Genomic DNA, 21363 nt, shown 5'->3' with positions numbered 1-21363 from the left:
AATCTTCAGGTTTTGCAGCCAGCCACCAGTGCTGCAGTTTATGAAAAATACCAGACCCAGAAAAAAACAAAAAAAAAAAAACCAAAAAAAAACTGAAGGAGCTGTGAAGCTGGCTTCCCAGCTGCTCACTTTCTTTTGACAAATGATCTCAAAGCTGCAGCCTTTGTGCATGGGTCAGGGAGGTGATGGCTAAGTGTGCAAGCCGCTGTTGCTCCCTCACCTTGGAGAGTCCCAAATGCCTGCTCGCTCTGTACTCACAGTGCAGTCCCCAGCCTTTCTGAACCACCCAGATGTGTTGGTTGTGAGTCTGCAGGTGGGAACCTGCAACAGTCAAGCAGGGGGGAATAATTTAGGATGAGAAAGGGGAACTGAGAGGCTCAGACCTTGTTGGGATATGCTGAGGCATGTCCAGAGAGGGGCAATGAAGCTGTGAGGGGTCTGGAGCACAAATCTTATGGGGAGAGACTGAGGGAACTGGGATTGTTCAGTCTGGAGAAGAGGAGGCTCAGGGGAAACCTTATTGCTCTATATAGGAACCTGATAGAAGGTTCTAGCAAGGTGGGAGTCAACCTCTTCTCCCATTTAGCAGCAACAGGACAAGGGGAAATTACAATAGATTGTTCCAAGGGAGGTTTAAGCTGATATGAGGAAACATTTCTTCTCAGAAGGAGTGGTGGGGCAGTGGCACAGGCTTCCCAGGGAGATGGTGGAGTCCCTATTCTTGAAGGTATGGATGTGGTAATGAGGAACCAGGTTAGTGGTCATGGTAGAGACAGACTGGCAGTTGAACTGGATGTTCTTAGTCATCCTTCTAAACGTTGATGATTCTATGATTCTATGTGGCCAGATCTCACAACAAGCACATTCCAAGGCTTTGTCCCTGTTGGTGATTTTGAAAGTTAGTCATCTCCAACAGAACTCAGGCAGATAGCACTGGCAACACAAACACTGTCACTGAAGAGTCTCAGGCTTAGATGTTCTGTTTTACACATCTGCAGTTACTGATGAGCTTTACTACAGTGTAAATTTTATTATGACAAAAACATTCATTTGGGGTTGAAACTAGATGATCTTTGAGGTCTCTTTACACCCAAGCCATTCTATGATTCTGTGATTCAGAAAAATATCCCTTTCATAGGTCTTACTGTTTGACAGTTGCAGCACATTTCATCAGGAAAGGGATCTGTGAGTCCCAAGCATCTGTGCCCCATCTGTGGGTCCCTATGAGTCCCAAGCAGTGATTTTTTTCCTATTGGAGTGCATGGGGCACTGCCTGATTTTTGCATCCGCTGATATTCCTTTGTTTACAACCAGTAAAGTTCATACATCACTCCTACCATATAGCTCAGAAGGAGCAGCATAACTGCCTGGAAAGAAACAAGATTGTATTCCAGCTCCCTCTGTACAGAGCTGTGTCCTTACAAGAATACATTTTCTTTTTTTCTTTTTTTTCTTTTTCCCCTGCATGTATTAATGGCTGGATTTGGAAAAAAGCCAACTTAAAAATAGAGAATCATTTCTTAGGTAACAATAGACTTTTTTTTTTTTTTTTTAAACTATGGAAGAACATAGACTGTCTCTCATGTGAAATACCTGATACTGGACAGAACTGAAGTATTTACCCAACCATATCAGCTGCATTCAGTTCACTCCAGGGTAAAGTCCTCTTCAATACTGCTCCAGAAAAATGATACTTCTTATCAAAAGGAATTATCTAGATAATGTCATGACAGATACATGACAAACTTGCTTTTCCTTCACAAGTCTTAGGGCTAAGCAAATACAAATTGAGCCTCTTTCCCAAGGCAAAAATGCAAGCTGGTTTTGCAGAGTCCAACAAAAGAAAAGTAGGCCAGTTCTTCAGACTGAGCTCAAACACAGCACAAGTAAAATTCCTCCAGCCTCAGTCTTCAGTGACTCTGTATGACTGAAGTCTACAACACCCAACCATTCAGCACATTTGTTCCAATAAACTTATGTGATGGGAAATTGGAATTTTAATAAAGTTGACTTGATCTCAGAATAATGCTTTGGCCACTGTGTGAACTCTCTTAGCAGGTTGCACTGCAAATGCTGAATAAATATATGCTCCATGTTCTGAGATCCACAATTGGCCTGAACAGTCCATCACGGCAGACACTGCAGTGTTCACATTGCTGCATTAAATTAATGTCATAGGGCTTGAATTAACAAAAGCAACAACAACAACAAAAATATAAACTTAAGGTAAATATTGGTTAAGTCCGCCTATTTTCAAATATGTTTTTCTACTTCAGAATTATTTTACCACATATTTTCTAGCAGCAATTATTCCCTTTTCTTCCCCCTCATAAAGTACACCTCACCTTTGCAAAACACAGACACTTCTTAGATCAAGGTATTCCTTTAGTCCAGAAAAGATTAAGACAGCACTGGGTACAAATGTTTACACTACAAAAATTAAGGAACAGTGCTTTTCCACCTAAAATAAATTTCTGTAATTCTCAGTGCTTTGTATGGTTTAGAGTGATCTTAAAGTATTAATGCTTAATTAATTAAAGAAACGTTCTCAAGTCTTATTTAATGCTGGTTTGGGAACAACCCAGTAATTGTAAAGTGACAACAATAATAATAGTAATAATAATAGTGACGTCAGTATGGTAGCTGGTAGGGATGAGTACATTTAATAAGTCTAATGAAAAGCGTGAAATTTAATTATTTGGCAAAATTCTGAGTTGTGTCAAGACACTGCAGCAGTCCATGTCTGGGTTAACCCTGTGAGGGCTCTGTGCAGGATTCATTTTCTCTGATTAAATATAGAGGATAGGAATGCTCCTAATTCAGACACCAAAATATGTTGTCATTCTCAAGTTAGACATCTACCCGAGGTGCTCCAAGTTACCTATCAGCCCATCCTGGATGTTCCCTCCTGCTGGGAGCTCAGAATGATGCCAGAAAAGGTAGACAACTTGTGCTGTGGAAAAGGACATAGACATGAGGAATAGGCTTTATCTCTTTACTCCTGAGTAGAAATAGGATGTTAGAACAGAAATGAAAGGTCTTCCTCTCATTCTCACTCTTCCTTTTCTCCTTCCTCTCCCCCTTCTTTTTCATCTTTTTTTTTTTTTTCCCCCCCAGAATAAAACTGAGTTGGTAAGACTTTGGTATCACACCCAGGTGTTAAACAAGAAGGTTGGGTTTCAGTTCTCACCCTGTTGTCACTAATTCACATGCAACAGAATGCAAAATGAGGATGAAGCAAAAGCCTGGAAATTTTCCTTTTGTTGAGATTCATCAGTTTCACTCAGCTGTGCTAGCTACTGCTCTGAGACCCTCCATCCAAACCGCAAGGCTGGATTCCCCAAATCCAACATTCCCCAAAATATTGGGCAGAGAGAAAAGTTTCAGTTTGGAGTTCCTCCTCTGTTCCCACAAAGGCCCATTACTCCAGCTCTCACAGGCTTACAGAGAGGAGTTCTTTCTCTCCCCTTCCATATCCTTTCCTCAAGAGCCTGGGACTATCACATGCAGTAAGTGAAATACTTGCAAATAGTACAGTTTCATAGTATTTCAAGCAATGTTCCCTTACATATTTCAGATTCTAAGTTACTAACAGCTTGTGGTTTTTTTTTTTTTTTTTGTTTTGGTTTTTTTTTGTTTTTTTTTTTCATCAGTACAAGATATTTTAATCTGTGTGGTGTACATTCATGTATATTCAGGCTCCCATACTTTTAAAAGACCACCAGGGAGACTTGCTGGCAATTTTCTACAGAGATGGAAGTGGAAATGGATGTGGATTGTTAATACCAGAATATCAGCTGCCATCTGGATTGGCTTAACACATGATAAACTGTGAGGCTTGGACACAGATTTGTGGTGCTTGCAGAGATTGCTTAAAGCCTGTCTCTGTTGGCCTAGACTGACTCTCATCCTGTGGAGTCTTTGCCTGTTTCCTTTTACAAGAAGAACACAGAACAACAATTGTGAGATGTAGCAGACTCAAACTTTTAACAATAAACCAGAAACAAGAGTGGTTTTAGAGCTGCTCTACCCTCTGTTTTTAAATTCAGCTCTTTGAATTAAATTGCAATGTTGCAGATTCATAGATTATGAAATAAAAATGGACAACTGAGTTTGCCTACTTTTTACCCCCCATATAACAAAGGCCAAAAGTCTGTTACACTTCTTGGTTTAGCTCCCCATCTCTTAGATCCTCTTGCTGCTATATCACTTACCAAAAATATTCAGACAGGTTTTCATTTATTTTTATTCTTATGGGGAATCCAACAACACAAGTTGATACACTGATAAGGAGCTAACTGCTCTCTCTCACTGACAGAAAGTAAACCTATCTCTAACTCTGAGTTTATCTAAATTGAGCTCCCACCCATTGGAATGTGTTGCAGTCTTTTTGCCAGAATGCAAGTACTATTTATTTCTCCCCCAAATTTCTTCTCCTACACTTGACCTAGCTACCTTTTACTTAAATATCTGACTACAGTACAGCTGTAGTTGATGGCTAGGGGATAGAAATGAAGCAGACTTTGTAAGGACCAGTGATAGTTTTTGTTTATAAGGCAAACAGATACTGTCAGGAAAGAAAGGGATTTCAGGGTTTGTGTATGTAAAAGTTCATTCATCTGTTCTTTCCAGTGGTACAAGTTAGATGTAAAAATAAAACTTCTCACTGCAAACTTTGCCTAGTCTATGAACTAAAAGTACATAGAATCATAGAATGGTTTGGGTTGGAAGGGACCTCAAGAATCATCAAGCTCCAACCCCCTTCCTGCATGCTGTGCCACCAACATCCCATTTAATACTAGACCAGGCTGCCCAGCGCCCCATCCAACCTGGCCTTGAACACCTCCGGGGACGGGGCATCCACAACCTCTTGGCAGCCTGTTCCAGTACCTCACAACTCTCTTGGTAAAGAACTTCCCCCTGCCATCCAACCTAAATCTTCCCTCCCTCAACTTAAAACCATTTCCCCTTGTCCTGCCATTATTGACACTTGTAAAGAGTTCACTCCCCTCCTGTTTGTAGGCTCCCTTGAAGTACTGGAAGGCTGCATTGAGGTCATTCTCATGATGTTGCTAATAACAAGAATGAATTTTAAGAATGAAGCAGCAACACTGTTCTAACGGCTTTTCTCCATGGTGAATAGATCAGAATGGGGAACTGGTTTCTGTTTTACTCAGACACTGAGGTTGTATGATGCATAAGAGGTTGCATTTTTTGGATGCAGCGTCGCTCCACAGTTCTTCATTTCAATTGCCATGTCCTTTAAAGAGCTATTCCAACCTGGGATTCTGTCTGTTCCAACATGGGTTACAGGTGTGCTCTTTCTTTCCTTCTCTCTGCTACTGCTCCACACAGGCAGCTTCCCACCTGCTATGCTGTGTTACAGTGAATGCATATATTTCAGTTAGCAAGAGATCCAGCTGGCCCTGGGTGGCAATCTACTCCCTGTGTTATTTATCCGTATAATCTCCCCAGCTTCATGATCAGTTAATTTTTTATCAGTGATCATTTTATATTTGATTAATGCAAATGCATTTCTGGAGGAATCTCAAAGGATTGTCTAGGCCATATACCTACTAAGAGACAAATGCACATATACTTTGACTGTTCTGACATATAGCTTAATCAGTTCTCAAAAACTTTTACCAAGAAACAGCAGCTTTTCTAGGTATTCTTTTTGCGCTGTATTTCCAAACACCTATTCTAAATCTTTTCCTTTCCACTGAGACAAACATTTCATAGCATGGCATTAAAAACTGATCCCTGAGGAGCTGACTAGGAAAACATAATTTCTGTGAGAATTCCCTGTTTGCAATTACAAGAAAGAAATTGTACTTTTTAAGCCATTCAACGTGCGCCATGTTGAGTTTATTATCGTTTTATTTTCTTAATCAAAATTTTGTGAGGTACGAAGTCAAATGCCTTATAGTACTTATGTGAACATTATTACCTTTATCAACCAAACACATGCAATATTTGAAAGCTAATGAGCTATCCAAGATAGTTTCTTAATCATCCCTTTTCCTTTCCACCAGAAATACCCAAACCTAATCTCTCCCCTGCCAAGTCCTTCTTCCAGCTCATTTGAAATATCTCTTTTTTAGAAAGCTAGGCAGGAGAGGATTTTGTTTTGGGAAAGGAAGAGAAGCAAAACTGTGGATTCCTGCTTTCTTCTTACCTCTTTCCATTGCCTACAAGAAAACAAGCTGGCTAAGTGGTACATACATGTAATTAAAGCAAAGCCATTTTGGAAATAATTCCATCTTACCCTGAAAAAGTGATATATTAGCTAGTAAATGATGTGTTTCAAAATTAGAGGTGTGCATAGGTTAAGTTTAAGTTGATTGTTAAAACATAAAAATTGTCAATTAAAAAACCCAACTACCCTACTAACTACTGTCATTTTCAGAACAAGTGAATGAGAACATCAAGTAATGAATCGAAATTAAGTTGTTTCTCGGTAATCACAGTCTATCTAATTTCTTCTCTCTTAAACATCTGTTACTTACACATCAAAGTAAGGGCAGTTAGACTAAAAGTATCTGTCCAGTGTAGATTGCTACTGGAGAGCCTTCCCTACCAACATGAAAATTTCCTATCACACACAAAAGAAAATGGAACTTCAAATTAATTTTCTCCAGATACATTCTAACCATAAATTGAGTGTTTCCACAGAGTACTCATGCTGAATCAAATGATTCAGGAAGAATGGACAGCAAAAAAATAAAAAATAAAATCAAAGATGTTATTCATTATAATTATTTTTATTATATTCATTACAAAGTTACTTTCACTGTATACTTCTCTACAGTCCCTTTAGCACAAATGTGACTGATACGAAGCCTGAATTCATGCAATGTAACATAGTGTAAGGCTTATCTAGGAAGAGGTGAACACTTGTATCAAAAGTGATGGTTACCATGAAATGATATGTGTGTTAAATATTTACCAGATCTCAGTATGATTTTCCGCTCAAAGTTTAAGGATCTACTTAGTGTCTTCAGACTGATGATGTGATAACCCTTGGTAAATATTGGCTTTTAAATGGTGACCACTGTACAAATTTATACTTGCTAATGTGAAGGCCACAAATCAAACACTACTAATTGAGCAAAATCAAGACACTCCTTCAGCTCGCATGTTTGACTAGACATATTGTGACAGACACAGTGCAGCTCTCAAGTGCCTCCCATCCAAACAATGTACATAATACCTTTGGGCAACATGGAGACTTAAGGTAAAGAAGAATGAAAATGCTTGTCATTACTCCTTGCATAGTGCACACCTTTGTAAGAAGCCAAATTAACTGTACTCTCATCATCATTTCTTCTCAGAATGCCATCACTCCATTCCACTTTCTTCCATAAGTTTAGTATTTTTATGTGTATTCTTTCATACTCCTGGGAAAAGCAAAGGCATTTTTTTTGTTAATAGCCCTGATTGCCAAGCTTTTCCTCAGAGCATCATTCCCAGAATCTGTCTTGTACTTCCCTCTTCAAAGGCTCATTCAGAAGAGGGATCGAAGAATCAACCACACATTGTTGGGCTATGCAGAAAGTGAGGTTTAGGACCCTCAGAGCACAGATCTCAGCCACACAGCTTGGAGGGGTTTCACAGCCATTGCACAAGGGCTTTGAAGCAAAGTTGGTGAGACCATCTGCGTGCTTGTTACCACACTAATCTGCACTTGTACACAGTTATGCTGCATTTTATGCAAAGTGGGAAGGAATTCACTGTGCAAATAATGTAGTTACTTATTGGGTGTAAATGAGTTGCCCATGTTCCAAGACTACTTAACATGTTGTAGGCTGCACTGTGCAATATTCTTCATTTTAAATGCATAGAATTGAAGAGACTGTGAGATTATTTAGAGAAACTGCTTATATATTGCTGGCCCTTAAATTTCACCCACTTACCCTCAGACTGAGCACCCCAATTAAGGCTGGAGCATATCTTCTGAGAAGATATCTTGACTAGAGATGAGTTGAATTTTCAAAAAAATGGAAAATTCAAAACTTCCTTTAAGAGAACTTTATCAGACTGTGCATCTCTCCCCAGGCATTTCAAGCACAGTGAGAGTCAAAGCTGAAAAACTGTCCTTATATCAGGATACAAAGAAGAAGCAAGTTTGTTACAGCAAAATTTGGTCAATTTGAACAAAAAATTAAAAAATCTCATTGGGTATGTATAATGCAAGTATTTACTAATGACTTTAAACCTAGAAAGAAAAAAGTTATTTAGAAAATTGTCATAGCTAGACAGAGCAGGAGGACCTGAAATCAGATTTACCTGTCTGCCAGTGTCTACGAAGACTGAGAAGAGATAGTGAAGAAATATTGAGACCTGGGCAATTATTACCTTGCCAAGTCTGCATTTCCCTATTCCATTGCAGATTGTAGGTGTGGATGAAATAAGTATAGCCTGAGATGGTAAATCAGATATCTTCAGGCGGCCAGGTATACTTATAGATGAAACCTTCCAAGAGGAGCTTGTTTTATTAAAACCATGCTTTACCTCAGTCCTTCACCTTGCTCTGCAGAGAAGCTTCTCTGGAAAGATGTTACAATTTTTGAAGTGATTTTGATGTTGCATGTGTCTGCTACAGCTTGGATCTGCAGTTTATGATCCCTCTGCATGCTTCATTCACAGTTTGCCCTGTATTTCAAAGATGGTCTCCATAAACAAAACAAAACAAAACAAAATAAAACAAAAAACAAACCAAAGGAAACATTAAAAAAAAAAAAAAAAAAGAGAGAGAATATTGGTAACTGCTGTATACCAGGCAGCCATCTGGGCTCTTTTGTTCAAGCAGGATCTTTACTAGACCTCTAACTTCCAAAGGCACTTCTAGCTTCTGTCTGCAAGGAAAGTAGCTGCAGCAAACGATCAATTAGCTACCAAGAACATTACTGGGGTGTTTCTGATGTTGCTGATGCTACAAATTACATTCCATTGTTACATTTTCATAAAGATGGGGGAATTGTATATTTGCATAAAAATATGGGTCACTGGTATGAGAACATTAACAGGTGCTTCTAACAATCTGATCGTTTTCTTAGACAATAATTATGTGTTATCAAAACCTATAGCATTGTCCTAATGGTGATTTTGCTTGAAATGTTGAAGCTGGAGGGGATTAAAAAAAATAAAATAAGAGAGAGCTCCTTTTATGAATGGAAAAGCTGAGCAACTTGTTCTTTAGCAAATTATTAGGTGTCATGGTCAGAAAAGCTGGCTGGTGAGCAGAACAGAGCTTTCTGAAGCTGGGTAGCAGGTGGAAGTGCATCCCTTCTGTATCACTTCTGGGGACGGGCCTCCCACAAAGCACACATGTTGCAGAGTCAGGAGAGAAGCCTTCCAGAAGCCTGGCTGACAAAGTTTGGGGAGGTTGTGACTGCTGGAAAGCATGCACTTCAGACTGTGTTAGACTTGCAGAAACCCTTTGGCAGAAAATCCTGTGGAGCTCAAGTCTTTCAAAATCCCTACCAGTATACTACTGAAGATGCTTGAGGCTTTCCAGCTCAGCCCTGGCTTTCCCAAGGTTTTGTGACTGATCCATCTGGGGACCACCAACTGACAGACCTGGTGGGAACAGCCCTGCATAGCTCTATGAGTAGATGTGTTTAGAAAGGCTGAGGAATTGAATTCATAACCCAAACTGTGAACTTTACACACAGAAAAAAAGTTTTAAAAGCCTGTGAGAGGTCTCAAAATCTTCTGCAGTAGATACTGACTAGAGCACTATAAATGCAGGACTACAGCAGACAAGTACACAGAAATATTACACAAAACCATCACATGATTATTTATTAAATGGATGTAAAAAGGAAACATATAAAGGAAATAACATATCTATGTCTGCAAGTGCAGGGCCATCAACTCCTCACAATACCTTCGTATCTGAAGCATGTTCTTTCAGCTCTTGCATAACCGTGGACTGGGATACGTTTCCAAACTTCACATTTATTTGTGATAAAGATACAGTTATTATTAGCAAGTTTGAATCTGAACCCTTTCATCACATTGAATGTATGCATTATGAGTGTTTTTTTGTGTATTTGCAGGGCAGAAACTGTACAGTGCATGTTAATATCACCTTGCCTTGTTAAACTGTGAAGGTTATTTTGCATATGAGCTTAGCTATCAGATGCTGTATCTGCTGGATGATTATGTATTTCTAACTTTTATCATTCTATTCTATTTTTGTCTTATCTCTGTACGTTTATTCTATGTTCTCTATGGAGAAAACCTTACACATTCGTGACATCTTTTTCTTTTTCTCTACTCCAACTTTCATTCCACACAAGGGAGACACATAAATTATTATTATTATTTAGTGTCACTAAATGTTTCTCTAGATTATTTTCTTTATATTCTCTCATCTAAATTACTTATATATGGGTATTTACACATTATATGTTTACACAAAAATATATACAGGTTTACTAAAAATATTTTCACGGATCCAAATATCTGTCTATCAGTGAAGTCAATCAGAAAGCTTAATCATCAGTTACAATGAAATCTTGGCTCTACTGAAATAGGCAGATAAGTGCTATCTTGGACCTCAACTAAGATTTTAAATAGCCCCTCTGTAGTGTTAATTCCTTTACAGTTTGCTCTTTGGTAAGTATAGTCATGTTAACGCAGTAATATTAGATGTACCCAGAATACTGGGCAAGGAGACATTTGCAAACAGATGAAAGATAGCACGTTTTATTTCAGTACGGTTTTTGTTTGTTTGTATTTAAAAAACAAAACTTAATTCATCTTGATCTTTAATTTTTTTAGTGGTGAGGGGATGGATGAAGGGAGAAAGAGGTAAAAAAAAAAAGAAAGAATAGAAGGGGACAGGAGAAAAGCCACCTTTTCCCACTGGTGACTTGGGCAAGGCATCCTGCCAGTACAAGGCTACTTTGCAGGTCACTTTCCTTGTGACTGAAGGAGCTTTGGATTTTTGCTCATGAAGGAAATTCTTCACAGTACCTGTGGATTTCCAGGAATGGTTAAGTAAATATCCATTAAAATGTACATGGATATGTGTATTCTTAGCTTGTATTTGAAAGTATAACACTTTCCTACCACCAAACCCTCCTACTCTCCATATTACAGAATAACTGTGGGGTTTTGCGTTGTTCCTTTACATTCAGAGGCAGAGGGAATCATGTAGGTTTTCTGATTCATATTTTTGCAGATCCAAGAGCTGTGCTAAAGTGAAACTACCCAAGTTTCATCACGTCAACTTTGCTGTACACATGCATTTGAAAAATGCTTCACAAGACCAACATTATTTGCATTAATTCCTTGAAAGTCCTAGTAGTTACATGTGAGTGTAGCACACAAATTGATCAAGAATTTAGGGGAATTGTTAAAGCAAGTTCACAATGATTCTTCCTCTTAGGTCAAAGAAAATCTAATATAAAGACTGCCATTCAGCAGTTAAGTGTGTCAACTATTTGTTTCATTTTTTTTTCTCTTGAAGATGTAGTTGATGAAAAATCTTACTTAACTGATGAGAAATCTGTGGTGATTGAAATATTTGAAGCTCTCTGGACTGAAGTTTGTTCTTTTGAATCTTAATTTTCCTTGAATATTTGTAGGGGCAGCAATTGTCTTTAATGGTCACAGGGGTTTTAATCCTATGTCACAAATTATTTCATTTTTCATGAGAAAGCAGTTTTCTATACTCTTGTTAGAATTATCCATATTGTGAGACTATGAATTTCACATTCAGGAAAAAAATATTTTCTGAGTAGCAGCACTAAATACTTTCTCTCCTTACGTATACCTTTAAACCAACAGCAATGGCCCTTTTATTGGTGAGATAGCTAATATGAAGCGTGATCAGCCACAATGAGCACTTTAGTCGTCAGCTTGGTTTACTTCAAGGACCCAGATAGTTGGCATAGATCTTCGGGCTTCACTTAAAACAGAAAAGCACTTTCAACATCTTTGCCTAAGTTTTATTGTTGTTGTTGTTGTTTTTCTGATTATACAGCAAACATCTATTTTTTTTTAATAATTCTGAAATGTGAAAAAGCCAAAGGTCAGCCAAAGTAACAAAGAAATGGTGGGTTTCTATTTTTCCCATTCCTCTTCCTCATTTTCCAACCAGCTCCATTTTTTCTACATAAAAGCTACTGCAGAGTTTTTGCAGCACTTGAGTTGTCTGCCAAAACGGTTTTCAGTTGGGTGCTGTCAAGAGTACTGGGTATCCACATCTGTGACATGTACGTGTCAGATACAGTGCGTATGAAAGGACACAATTTCTTGCCGCTCAATAGGAGCCCAGCATCCTCTCAGAGCTCAGGGCTAATGCAGCTAGGATCTCTTGATGGTGAATTCGCAATGCTGACTGACAGTACCCTGCAGGACCAGTCTGAGGAGAAGGGTGAACCATATCTACAGCTTTTTGTTTTCACCTCCAACTTTCACCTCCACCTTTTGACAATGGCCATCTCAGAGAGCACCAGTTCTCAGTTTCAGCCACCCAAAACATCCCTCACTTTCTCTAAATAAACTCCCTCCTCTCTCTACAGGAGTATGTCTCAGTTTTAATCCATTACTGACCTTGGACTCGCTATAACCTCTGCATGCTCCCCGACTCTGAAGTATGCATCTAATTTTTCATTCCTCTATACAAGACTAAATATTTGGTTTAATTATTTGTGGGTGACCATCCATTCTTAATTAGCTAAGGAAATCAATATTTATTGTATTTGCAGAAAAAAATATTTAAGGCTGGAATACCTCATGAATGAAATAAAACCCCATTTCCGTATTTCTTCACATTTGCTCAGTTTTAGGCCAACTTTATGATATCATTTAATCATCTTAAATTGCCGAACTGGAGATTTTCCAAATTTCTCTAATTTGAAGTCACAAAAATTTTAACCATGTCACAGAGCACGCTCTTCATATATTCTCTCTCTGAGTATATATGTTAATGTGCATTAATTATACTCTAAGTACTGTACATGTCTTTGACATGAGGATTCTACATTACAGTGAAGGATTATTGTACTTTCTAGGCCCACTGCAGCTACAGAATCCTCAATCACTTTAATATATTTTATAACAAGTAGCATTTAATTAACAGTACATCTACTGTCCAAGTGAGAGATCCAGTCTCACACAGGTTTAGGCACACACTTAATTTCGTGGACTATGAACAGCTCTGTGGTTGTTTTATTAAAGATCAGGATTCTCAGACACTATTGTATGACACAACTGGTGGCACAGAGATCTGAGTGAGGAACAGAACTACAGCTAAGGAAAATAAAATATTTTGGACAGGATCAGGAGACTAATTCCTTTTTTGCCCATGTTTAATTTTTTAAATAGAACAGATTTGCTTGTAGATACTAATTTCTTTTTGTATCTGACTTTTTTTTAGTATGCTTCAAGTAGCTCTTGCAGGAGAAGTTTACAGTGACTGCAGGGGATAGCACACAACTGTGTTGGCAATGGAGCTTTTTTCAGCAATCCAATTTCCTGTACTTTGAAGGAGAACATTTTAGAGGTATCTTTAGTCATTAAAACAAATAAATAAATAAATTGAAGAATCTTTCGGAGCTTCAAGAAAAGACAATATCGAACTTCAAAGAAATTTGTCTTCCCCCAATACCGAAACTGCATGCATTGCACATCTGTTCCCTTCATGGATTTCCTGAAAATTCCTCACATCAGATACAAAATGTCCTAAACAAAAAGGTTATAAAAAACATTGTAGTGCATCCTAGAGCACGATCAAGTTCTGGCTGGTGGTTTTCTGCCTAACTAAGGGGCTTTGGTCACTAGAGGCATGGGATTGTCAAAATGGTAGCTGTAGCTCCCAGCACTGAGCTGGCATGGTGTAGAATGGGGATGCAGAAAATGCTAAGTGATATGATGCTGTACTAAAACTCACTTGTTCAGTTAGAAGCTCAAATTATTAAAGAATACTAAAAAATAAAGGACCCGTTATCACAATTATAGGTGACAGCTGAATTTCAACATTCAGTCAGCATGTGCATATGTATATATATTTAGCCACAAGTCTCAACATCTTTCCTTCACAAGGAATGTAGTTTCTTCACACTGCTATCACAATACAAACTATCTGGATGCATGCTGCTTGAAAAATAATTGCTGAATCTTGTTGTTAAACCACTAGGTGGAGATGTAGGTTTACCATGCTAGGATTCCAACGAGGTTTTAAAAGGGACAAGATTGAAAAACGCCTCTTTAAAAAAAAAAAAAAAAAAAAAAAAAAAAAAAAAAAAAAAAGTACAAGATTGATAAATTATGTATCTTGTTGGTTACAAATTCCAACACATCTTTGAAGGAGGAAAAAATGGGAAAAAAACTAAATGCTCCGTTGTAAAATTGTCCAAGCAAATTATTATTTTTTAAGACACAAGTTCTGATGTTTAAGACTCTGAGAGAATAATCGCTTCATGTTATAAATTGTCTGCTGCCAATACACACACAATTTCCTTTATTCTCCTACCAGCTGCTAGCTCATGCTATCAGTGGTCAGGAACAAACAAACAGAAACTACCCCTAAATTTTTTAGCCAGCTTTCAAACTTTCAAACCAGTGGAAATGTGCCAGCAACTGGCAGATTTCTGGACTGTTTGCTCAAGTTGAGAGAATTGCTTTTAATTCCAGGACTTTTTCAACATCCTGATATCCAGTATAAGAAGTTAAAAGCAAAACACGCTACTCTGAGTTGCTTTCTTTAAAATAAGACCCATTCCTTTCTGTCCTTCTGCCATGTGTGCCTCATCACATAAAGAGAAAATCAGAAATCAAACAAAACAGTTGTTTAAGTGTACTGCTTCCACTTTGCTTTTGCATAAACCTGCTCAATCTCCACTTGTTATCTGTGCGCATTCCCACAGCAGACACCAAGAATCTGGGCATTTTCCAGCAGGGAAGAGTCATTTGGAATTCACTCTTCCATATTTCTCCCCATAATGAAACTCTCCTGCAGCTCCTGGTATTCTTCTGGTGGGTAGAAAAACAAGTGCTTGACTTCCACCCCTCAGAACCAAAAATAAGTTAACTAATGTAGTCATAGAATCATAGTCGATTCTGCCTTCAAATCCATCTAAAGGCTCTGTACCCTTTTCCTATTTTTATTTTTTTAATGTAACTTTCAAAGCCTCGTTAGAGAGGATTTGGGAACAAATTGACCTCCTTTTGAAAGCTTAGAAAAATAAATATGTGTCAAATATTGTTCTGGAGAAGATCAGTATCATCATACAAATGACTTCTCTTTTTCTATAACCTTGAATATGGACCTGCTTTTAGCTAAGTGTATCAGATTTAATACTATTTACTGAAAGTTCTGAAATTCTGCTAGGCGTGTATTAAGTCTAACGTGTAAGATCATACATTGGTTCTAGCTTAGTTCTTTCTCATTTCTGATAAAGCCTTCTTGGTTTGGGACAAAAACTGGGGAATACAATTTCAGAAGTAAAAGCTGAGAATTGAAGGATTTTAGATCCAAAGGTCCAGTAATGTGATTATTTCTATCAGTGCTTGCAAAGTTTAGGGCAGGGAGCACATGAGAAAAGGGAGTAACAACAAAAATATTAAGTACAGAGTAAATGAAATCAAAAGAAAGGAGGCATTTCTCTTTCTGCTAGGAAACTGTGAAGACCTCACCATCAGGCAAACTCCCAGAACTGGTGATGCAGGTTCCTGCAGCCACATTCATCATATTCAAGGGGAAAGGCAGGGAAGATAAACAATGAAGCTCTTCTGAAAGCTAAACTCCTGGAAGGGGGACATTTATACTAAGAAACCCCAGGTAGGCTCCTTTCTTAACAAGCACTGTTCTAATTTTGCAGAAGGTGCATCCCCACATCCTAATAATATTTCCACATATTCTTCCCCGCAGCAGCACTTCCCATTTATTGGGAAGTTAATTATGAAATGGGAACCCTGGTTATTTATATAAAGACTAAAATAGTTACAGTTCTTCAGGGCAAAGTAGTTCAGGTTACATACAGAGAAAATAACTTATATGTATTTGAGGATTACAACAAAGCTTAAAAGCTAGCAAGAGCCAGGTAAAACAGTGGAAAGCAGAAAAGCAAAAGGAAACATGGCTGGGAGGCAGAGTTCAGTTTTAGACTCAGATGACTGTGATTTATTAGTATTATAAAAATGCCTGTCATTTTAGAAATACGTGCATCAAGCAACTATATAGGTCAAAGTTCTCACATACAGCAAGACAGAAAGACGGAAACAAAAATCTCTGAGTGAGATAGAATGGGTGGGGTTAAAGCTGCAATTTGCTAAGCACTGTTTTCAGGGGGGGAAGCTCTACACTTTTAGCAAAGCAGGAAATCACAGAGGTGAGAGCCAGTCTGCCTCTGGGATAACACTTTAGCTCCATCCCAACTAAAACTTGGGTTTGCATTAATCCGGTTCAGATCCTCATCCCAGCCAGCCCCCCCCTTTGGCCTTCTCAGCCGAGATTCTGCCCATCTTTTCATCCTACATTAGCTCTGAATGCCTCCTAATCAGTTACAGATTGAGAAGGAGAGCCAAGGGTCCCCACATTAAGCAGCATTTTCTCCTCAAATGTTGCATATGAAGTTCTCCTTAAAAAGCATTTCCTACTGCGGTCACACACAGCTACTGATGTACTTGCCGAAATAACCCAGCACAGAATTAAGACCCTTCCGACAGTCAGGGAAAAGAAAGATTTCATTCAACTTAATCCTAATGAAAAAAAAAAAAAAAAAAATTTTTTTTTTTTAAAAAAAGAGTTTCTGGCAGGAGCCTCCTTTGCTGCCAATCAGTAACACTGCATCTTAACCATTTATGTGCTATAGCCCAAGCCCGCTTTCGAGCACACTTGTTTTTTAAATGACAGGACAAATTACAAATAAGAAATGGAAAAAGGGAGGATCAGTTGTCTGGTTTTAGGATTTAGCTGGCAGCACAGAAGCTGCAGGGTGCCTGGGTTCCCAGTTTCTCAGTGGGAAATTTCCCCCCTGCAGCCAAACCTCTTCCCTGTCCTCAGCTGTCCCCATAAAACTATTTCACTGGGATTGCTTGACAAGTTTAATGCATCTTCTGCTCAGTTGTCTCTGATTTTAGGATTTTCTACATGCACATGTGCACTCACAGGCACATAAATCCACACGTTAGTTCGCAGCCACTGTAACAAAGCAGAGCACATGGGGGGAGGACCACCCTCCAATGTTGAAACCTTGGAAAACAGGAGTGCCCCCCATTCTGAAACCCCCTCTGCTTTTAGATGAGAATGCATTTGACCAAAACACGATGTCGTTCATCTTATATGGCTATTTGTCGATCATAGCTCCTGGAAGGATAAGCAAACCCCATGGAAAGACATTTATCTAAATTATCCTGATAAAACGCTATCACTCCATGGGGAAAGAAAAATGAGGCAGAATGCTAGTTTGTACACAGATACTCTTCAATTATACCAACCTGGAGGAAAATCGTGACGTGGGGTTGAACTACACTTAATAAAAGTTGGAGCGCTGCTTATAAAGATGTAATACTTTCCCTGAGTCAAGTTTTTCCTTTGTGAGTATGTAGTTGTTTAGGGAACAAATGAAAAACAAATGACAAAAAAAAGATTAAAATTATGAACTGCCTCTCTCATTCAAACAGCACATAGTTAGTGTTTGTGACTTTTCCCTTGACAACTAGATAAGAAGATAAATGCATAGTTTCTCTTAATTAGCCTTTCTTAATTAAAAACACCAGAGGTATTTGTGATCATAATGAACTCTTCTGACAGAATGGTCACTTGTTCTTTGGGATGTCACTCCAGGAAAATTAGATTTTTTTTTTAAATGCGGGATAAATTCTGTGCTAGGGAAGAAATAAATGATGCCCGCAGAAGCAGCGTCCCCTTGGTTTTATCTGAATGAGATGGATGTGTATCTTGCAGTTTTTAGAATGGTGCGGGGCAGTATTAGCCATCATTAGCACCCCAGTATGGATCCAATTCACTAATTACTTATGCTGTCTTGGTTCACTGAGATTTAAGTACCAAGTCAATCCCATTATCTGCAGTCTCCCAAGCTTGCCAGAGTCATCCGTCTTTTATGGAAAAAAAAGCACAAGGGTTATCAATAGGACCCTGAAATACTTGGGATTTTCCCACTTCAGGAGGAGGCAAGATTAGTCCCGACTAAAGTCGCATCTTCTCTAAGCTGCTACTTGGGATGTGATAAAAGTGAATGCTGACAATTATCCATAACTATGTGAAGAGCCGGAGTGAGGGGGAAGCAAGCGGGAGCAGCGAGGAGAGGAGCCTGCCACACACGCCTGCATCTGTCCTACGGTTGCAGGCAGCTCTCCGTGCCACCTCCGAGCTACAAATTACAATTCGTCTGTTACAAGCACGCGATAATGTAGTCAGGAATCAGAAATTAAAATATTCCACAGGCCTCGGGCCTCCTCCGAGAGAAAGGGAGAGGGAGAGGGGCTGAGGGAGAGAAGGAGAGAGAGGGAGACGGAGGAGCGGAGCGAGCCCCCCGCGCTGTTTGCGCCCTCCCTCCTGCATCCTACATGTTTAATGTCTGCGGCAGCACAGAGGCCTTGTCTGTTTGGGACGGTTGATTGACATCTGCTCTGCCGAGAGGAAGGAACTGGCAGCTATTGGCAGCACTGTCACGTTCATTTGCACACTTTATGAAGCAGCAGTGTGGCTACTAATACAAAAAGAAATCTTCTAAGCAGCATGACATCTCTTGGAATGGAATATTTGTCTTTACAAATGATTGCACTGCTGCCAGTACTTGACATGGTGCTCGCAAACATGTGTAATTGTTGGAAGTGTAATGATGATTATTTGCATATTTAATGTTCAAACAAGTACTGGAGAAGCAACTTAGACTAAACCTTTTATGGGGAGGATTTAAATATGTTCAGCATCAGCCTGATGAGTCCCAGAAAGGAGCTGGGGACTGAGGGGAGAGCTGGTGCACACCGCTGCCGTAGGAAAGGGAGTTCAGAAATCATGCTGGAATCCGCCACTCAGACATTTTATAGGTTTATTTTGAGACGGATTTCATATGAATTCGTCTCCCATTCATTTTAATTGCTCAAAATTATATTTAAATGTAATTATACGAAAATTTAGGAATGGTCTATTTATCATGTGTCTGAAATCAGCCAAACAGCAAACTGAGGAAAGCAGATAAGAAGCACATGTTTACCAGTGACATCAGTTCACAGCAAGCCGGCACGTGATGGCAGTAGCACTTGTTTTAACTCTTTGGCATGAGTGTGAGACAAGTGTGGGTCATTGGAGGAACACTTACAAACTTCATTTCCTGGGCTGGAAGTACAGTGCTGGACATCTGCCCAGAAAATCAGAGCCACGGCCAGGTTGACATAAAAGGACTTCCCTGACGGTAGAAAGCTCTCCTCTTTCTGCCTCAGAGACAGAGTCTTCATTTTCCTTCTACATTCAACATTTTTTAGTATTATCTTTGTGACACAGAGACCTAGCTAACGCGTGGCCATGCATGCACAGTTGCAAATATAAAGGGGAAAGCAACTTGCAATAGGGCTCTCCAAAACAGGAAAAAGGGAACAACAACAACAACAACATCTTACAAAAGGACCCTCCAAAACAGCAAAAGGAAATAATACTTTTGAAGTTAGTATTGGTCTCCTGGGAAGGATGCACACTGGCTTTATCAGTGGAATAATTTCAGATGATACAGCTACATGAATGGCAATCTAGCTCTTCACCTTTAGTGAAGGATTTCTTTAACTGAGGACTTCATTTTCCAACTCTTATTGCTTTTAATCTTAAAGACAGGTCTTCTCTAAGTTGAAGCCCTTCTTTAAATACCTTTCTTATTAGTTTTCATCTTCCCAGCCTACCCCAACTCTCCTGCTTTCTTTTTTCTTCTCTTCTCTGTCTTGATCTCTTTTTGTGGTCTATTGTGGATCATTTCAGTACCAAGAGATTTATCATCACCAAATCCTACATTGTTTGAGGGGCAGCACAATAAACTTGACTCAATTATCATGCTGTAAATTGATTAAAAAAAAAAATCTGATGGATGAATAGAGACTGAATATCTTTGTCTCTGACCCTGTCGTACCATCAGCAATTCTCTGGCAGGACTCCCACTTGATTGACAATGCAGCTAATGAACACTGTCTTAGGCCATATAATGATTTACCTGCCATGAACAAGGTTTGGCAATGCTACCTTTGCATACCTGACAAATAATTAATCCTTTAAAAAACAGATATATTGTCTTGAAGTGAAAGTGTCTGGAAATTAATAAAAATGTGGAGGTTTAAGATAAATACATGTTTACTCATTAAGCTAATCAGGATTGTTTTTTTGCTTTTCTTGTTTCAAGGCACTCCCCCTCTATTTTAGCCACCTGTTGTCTGAAGCCACTATCTTCTTTTATTCAACCAGCTCCTACCTTATGAGCTACATCTGCCAATAACCAAAACAGAAAGTAGAAAGCTGATTGTGGCTGTAATTGCTCTTCCCACCTGAAAGTATATTGGGATTTTTCTCCCACCCTACCCATGCTCAGCCAATTTATTTGATCTGTTTTGCCTTTTAAGAAGCTGAAAGTAAAAACAAAACAAAACAAAACAAAACTTCATATAACTGGTATTAGGAATGTGTAGCTCATTGGCCTTATGACTCTACATCCAGACAGTAATCAATTGTCCTCACCATACAAACAGAGCAAAAATGTCTAGATACGAAGGATCTCCTTTTTGATCACAGATACACGCGGGGTTCCCTAGTGCCCGAGCAGGATTCTGGAACAAGGTTGTTCTATGTCATTTTGCTAGCAATAAAAAGCGTCTTTTACTTCCAACATCTTAAAAATGGAAGAGCCATTCAAATCTCTGCTGGCTTATTGAACACTACTCAATAGTGATAACTACTCAATAGGATCAATAAATAATGCAGATGCCTTCCACAAAATGTAACTTGTCTGAAGCAGTCTTGCACTTTTGCAAATAGCTAAATTCTTGCCTAAAATGTGAGAATGGGTGCATGAGTAGTGGAGGGTGCTAGGGAAAGTGCTGGTGGGGAGATGAGGGGCTTATACAAGAAACTGTTAAACTGCAAAGTTGAGTTTAGTTTCTTATGAAATTCTTTGAAGAAGCAAAAGTATTTAAAAAACATATGACAATAATTAGCAGTATTTCTTTGGGGATTTGTTTGTTTGACCTTAGCCTTTTAATCTGTCAAAGTATGCTAATAAGCTTGACAGACAGAATGATAAAATGTGGAGACAGATGAACTAACTGAGAAAACATCAGTACAATACTGAATATACTTGGGAAAAAGAAAAGAAAAGAAAAGAAAAGAAAAGAAAAGAAAAGAAA

The sequence above is a fragment of the Lagopus leucura genome, unplaced genomic scaffold, assembly GCF_019238085.1.
Source record: "Lagopus leucura isolate 7727_CA_CO unplaced genomic scaffold, USGS_WTPT01 Super-Scaffold_100001, whole genome shotgun sequence".
Classification (NCBI taxonomy): Eukaryota; Metazoa; Chordata; class Aves; order Galliformes; family Phasianidae; genus Lagopus; species Lagopus leucura.
The sequence above is the reverse complement of the archived record's forward strand: the minus strand, read 5'-3'. Positions refer to the sequence as shown.